Source organism: Triticum urartu, chromosome 6A (assembly GCF_056163025.1).
Source record: "Triticum urartu cultivar PI428250 chromosome 6A, HENAU_Tu73, whole genome shotgun sequence".
NCBI lineage: Eukaryota > Viridiplantae > Streptophyta > Magnoliopsida > Poales > Poaceae > Triticum > Triticum urartu.
This window is the reverse complement of record NC_141878.1, coordinates 406,698,857-406,704,856: the sequence shown is the minus strand read 5'-3', so window position 1 is coordinate 406,704,856 and position 6,000 is coordinate 406,698,857.

Here is a 6,000-nt window from a genome sequence, read left to right as displayed (position 1 = left end):
TATTGGACGTGGTGGAACATTTTCCGGACCTCCGGACCCCTTCGGAATCCTCTGGAACCTTCCGGAAGCTTCACGGTACAATACCGGAAAAAACCGAACTTTTCCTGGAACCCGAACAACAACTTTCCATATATAAATCTTTACCTCCGGACCATTCTGGAACTCCTCGTGACGTCCGGGATCTCATCTGGGACTCCAAACAACATTCGGTAACCGCGTACATACTTTCCCTATAACCCTAGCGTCATCGAACCTTAAGTGTGTAGACCCTACGGGTTCGGGAACCATGTAGACATGACCGAGACAACTCTCCGGCCAATAACCAACAGCAGGATCTGGATACCCATGTTGGCTCCCACATGTTCCACGATGATCTCATCGGATGAACCACGATGTCAAGGATTCAGTCAATCCCGTATACAATTCCCTTTGTCTACCGGTATAGTACTTGCCCGAGATTCGATCGTCGGTATCCCGATACCTTGTTCAATCTCGTTATTGGCAAGTCTCTTTTACTTGTTCCATAACACATCATCCGTGATCAACTCCTTGATCACATTGTGCACATTATGATGATGTCCTACCGAGTGGGCCCAGAGATACCTCTCCGTTACACGGAGTGACAAATCCCAGTCTCGATTCGTGCCAACCCAACAGACACTTTCGGAGATACCCGCAGTGCACCTTTATAGCCACCCAGTTATGTTGTGACGTTTGGTACACCCAAAGCATTCCTATGGTATCCGAGAGTTGCACAATCTCATGGTCTAAGGAAATGATACTTGACATTAGAAAAGCTTTAGCATACGAACTACACGATCTTGTGCTAGGCTTAGGATTGGGTCTTGTCCATCACATCATTCTCCTAATGATGTGATCCGTTATCAACGACATCCAATGTCCATGGTCAGGAAACCATAACCATATATTGATCAACGAGCTAGTCAACTAGAGGCTTACTAGGGACATGGTGTTGTCTATGTATCCACACATGTATCTAAGTTTCCTATCAATACAATTCTAGCATGGATAATAAACGATTATCATGAACAAGGAAATATAATGATAACTAATTTATTATTGCCTCTAGGCAATATTTCCAACAGTCTCCCACTTGCACTAGAGTCAATAATCCAGTTCACATTGCTATGTGATTAGCACTCAAGGTCACATCCCCATGTGACTAACACCCAAAGAGTTTAATAGAGTCAATTATATAGTTCACATTACCATGTGATTAACACTCAATGAGTTCTGGGTTTGATCATGTTATGCTTGTGAGAGATGTTATAGTCAACAGGTCTGAACCTTTCAGATCCGTGTGTGCTTTACAAATCTCTATGTCATCTTGTAGATGCAGCTACCACGCTTATTTGGAGCTATTCAAAATAACTGTTCTGCTATACAAATCTGGTTTACTACTCAGAATCATCCAGATTAGTGTCAAAGATTGCATCAGCGTAACCCTTTACGACGAACTCTTTTACCACCTCCATAATCGAGAAAATTCCTTAGTCCACTAGTTACTAAGGATAACCTTGACCGTTGTCCTGTGATCCATTCCTAGATACACTTGTACCCCTTGACTGACTCATGGCTTGGCACACTTCAGGTGCGGTACACAACATAGCATACTTCAGAGCCTACGTCTAAAGCATAGGGGACGACCTTCGTCCTTTCTCTCTATTCTGCCGTGGTCAGGTCTTGAGTTTTACTCAATACTCATACCTTATAACACAGCTAAGAACTCCTTCTTTGTCGAGCTATTTTGAACTCCTTCAAAATCTTGTCATGGTATGTGTTCGTTTGAAAGTACTATTAAGCGATTTTGATCTATCCTTATAAATCTTGATGCTCAATGTTCAAGTAGCTTAATCCAGGTTTTCCATTGAAAAACACTTTTCAAATAACCCTATATGCTTTCCAGAAACTCTACATCATTTTTTATCAACAACATATACTCATCAGAAATTCTATAGTGCTCCCACTCACTTCTTTGGAAATACAAGTTTCTCATAAACTTTGTATAAACCCAAAATCTTTGATCATCTCATCAAAGCATACATTCCAACTCCAAGATGCTTACTCCAGTCCTTAGAAGGGTTGTTGGAGCTTTGCATACTTGTTAGCATCTTTCAGGATCGTCAACAACTTCTGGTTTTATCACATACAACCTTTCCTCAAGAAAAACATCGAGGAAACAATGTTTTTGTTGGGGAACGTAGCAGAAATTCAAAATTTTCCTACGTGTCACCAAGATCTATCTATGGAGAAACTAGCAACGAGGGGAAGGAGAGTGCATCTACATACCCTTGTAGATCGCTAAGCGGAAGCGTTCAAGTGAACGGGGTTGATGGAGTCGTACTCGTCGTGATTCAAATCACCGATGATCCTAGTGCCGAACGGACAGCACCTCCGCGTTCAACACACGTACAGCCCGGTGACGTCTCCCATGCCTTGATCCAGCAAGGAGAGAGGGAGAGGTTGAGGAAGACTCCATCCAGCTGCAGCACAACGGCGTGGTGGTGATGGAGGAGCGTGGCAATCCTGCAGGGCTTCGTCAAGCACCGCAGAAGAGGAGAAGAACTTGGGAGAGAGGGAGGGGCTGCACCAAAGGCAAAAGGTGTGTTTGAGAGGCCCTCCTACCCCACTATATATAGGGATCCCAAGGGGGGGTGCGCCAGCCCCTAGGAGATCCAATCTCCAAGGGGGCGGCGGCCAGGGGAGGAGTCCTCCCCCCCCCCCCAAGGCACCTAGGAGGTGCCTTCCCCTGCTGGGACTCTTCCTTTAGGGTTTCCCCAGGCACATGGGCCTCTTGGGGCTGGTTCCCTTGGCCCATGTAGGCCAAGGCGCATCCCCTACAGCCCATGTGGCCCCCGGGGTAGGTGGCCCCACCCGGTGGGCCCCCGGGACCCTTCCGGTGGTCCCGGTACAATACCGATGACCCCGAAACTTGTCCCGATGGCCGAAACAGGACTTCCTATATATAAATCTTTACCTCCGGACCATTCCGGAACTCCTCGCGACGTCCGGGATCTCATCCGGGACTCCGAACAACATTCGGTAACCACATACAAGCTTCCTTTATAACCCTAGCGTCATCGAACCTTAAGTGTGTAGACCCTACGGGTTCGGGAGACATGCAGACATGACCGAGACGTTCTCCAGTCAATAACCAACAGCGGGATCTGGATACCCATGATGGCTCCCACATGTTCCACGATGATCTCATCAGATGAACCACGATGTCAAGGACTTAATCAATCCCGTATGCAATTCCCTTTGTCTAGCGGTACGATACTTGCCCGAGATTCGATCGTCGGTATCCCGATACCTTGTTCAATCTCGTTACCGGCAAGTCTCTTTACTCCTTCCGTAACACATCATCCCGTGATCAACTCCTTGATCACATTGTGCACATTATGATGATGTCCTACCGAGTGGGCCCAGAGATACCTCTCCGTTTACACGGAGTGACAAATCCCAGTCTCGATTCGTGCCAACCCAACAGATACTTTCGGAGATACCTGTAATGCACCTTTATAGTCACCCAGTCACGTTGTGACGTTTGATACACCCAAAGCATTCCTACGGTACCCGGGAGTTGCACAATCTCATGGTCTAAGGAAATGATACTTGACATTAGAAAAACTTTAGCATGCGAACTATACGATCTTTGTGCTAGGCTTAGGATTGGGTCTTGTCCATCACATCATTCTCCTAATGATGTGATCCCGTTATCAATGACATTCAATGTCCATGGTCAGGAAACCGTAACCATCTATTGATCAACGAGCTAGTCAACTAGAGGCTTACTAGGGACATGGTGTTGTCTATGTATCCACACATGTATCTGAGTTTCCTATCAATACAATTATAGCATGGATAATAAACGATTATCATGAACAAGGAAATATAATAATAACCAATTTATTATTGCCTCTAGGGCATATTTCCAACAGTCTCCCACTTGCACTAGAGTCAATAATCTAGTTCACATCGCCATGTAATTAACACTCACAGGTCACATCGCCATGTGACTAACACCCAAGAGTTTACTAGAGTCAGTAGTCTAGTTCACATCACTATGTGATTAACACTCAATGAGTTCTAGGTTTGATCATGTTGCTTGTGAGAGAGGTTTTAGTCAACGGGTCTGAACCTTTTAGATCCGTGTGTGCTTTACAAATCTCTATGTCATCTCCTAGATGTAGCTACCACGTTCTATTTGGAGCTAATCCAAATAACTGTTATACTTGGAGCTATTCTAAATTGTTGCTCCATTATATGTATCCGGTATCTCTACTCAGAGCTATCCGGATAGGTGTTAAGCTTGCATCGACGTAACTTTTTACGACGAACTCTTTTACCACCTCCATAATCGAGAAAATTCCTCAGTCCACTAGTTACTAAGGATAACTTTGACCGCTGTCCCATGATCCATTCATGGATCACTCTTGTACCCCTTAACTGACTCATGGCAAGGCACACTTCAGGTGCGGTACACAGCATAGCATACTATAGAGCCTATGTCTTAAGCATAGGGAACGACCTTCGTCCTTTCTCTCTATTCTGCCGTGGTCGAGCTTTAAGTCTTAACTTCATACCTTATAACTCAGGCAAGAACTCCTTCTTTGACTGATCCATCTTGAACTCTTTCAAGATCATGTCAAGGTATGTGCTCATTTGAAAGTACCATTAAGCGTTTTGATCTATCCTTATAGATCTTGATGCTCAATGCTCAAGTAGCTTAATCCAGGTTTTCCATTGAAAAACACTTTCCAAATAACCCTATATGCTTTCCAGAAATTCTACGTCATTTCTGATCAATAATATGTCAACAACATATACTCATCAGAAATTCTATAGTGCTCCCACTCACTTCTTTTGGAAATACAAGTTTCTCATAAACTTTGTATACACCCAAAATCTTTGATCATCTCATCAAAGCATACATTCCAACTCCGAGATGCTCACTCCAGTCCTTAGAAGGATTGCTGGAGCTTTGCATACTTATTAGCATCTTTCAGGATTGACAAAACCTTCTGGTTGTATCACATACAACCTCTCCTCAAGAAAAACATCGAGGAAACAATGTTTTTTACATCCTTTCTGCAAGATTTCATAAATAATGCAGTAATCGCTAATATAATTCCAACAGACTCTTAGCATCGCTATAAGTGAGAAAAGTCTCATCATAGTCAACTCCTTGAACTTGTCGGAAAGAACTTAACGACAAGTCGAGCTTTCTTAATGGTGACATTTACCATCATTGTCCGTCTTCCTTTTAAAATCCATCTGTACTCAACAGCCTTACGACCATCAAGTAGTTCTTCCAAAGTCTACACTTTGTTTTCATACATGGATCCTCTCTCAGATTATATGGCCTCGAGCCATTTATTGGAATCCAGGCCCACCATCGCTTCCCCATAGCTTGTAGGTTCATTGTTGTCTAGCAACATGACTTCCAAGACAGGATTACGTACCACTCTGAAGTAGTACGCATCCTTGTCATCCCACGAGGTTTTTTAGTGACTTGATCTGAAGTTTCATGATCACTATCATAAGCTTCCACTTCAATTGGTGTAGGTGCCACAGGAACAACTTCTTGTGCCCTGCCACACACTAGTTAAGAGACGGTTCAATAACCTCATCAAGTCTCCACCATCCTCCCACTCAATTCTTTCGAGAGAAACTTTTCCTCAAGAAAGGACCTGATCCTAGAAACAATCCTTTATTGCTTTCGAATCTGAGATAGGAGGTATACCCAACGGTTTTGGGTGTCCTATGAAGATGCATTTATCCGCTTTGGGTTTGAGCTTATCAGCCTGAAACTTTTCCACATAAGCGTCGCAGCCCCAAACTTTTAAGAAATGACAGCTTAGGTTTCTCTAAACCATAGTTCATACGGTGTCATCTCATCAGAATTACGTGGTGCCCCTTTTAAAGTGAATGTGGTTGTCTCTAATGCCTAACCCATAAACTATTGTGGTAATTCGA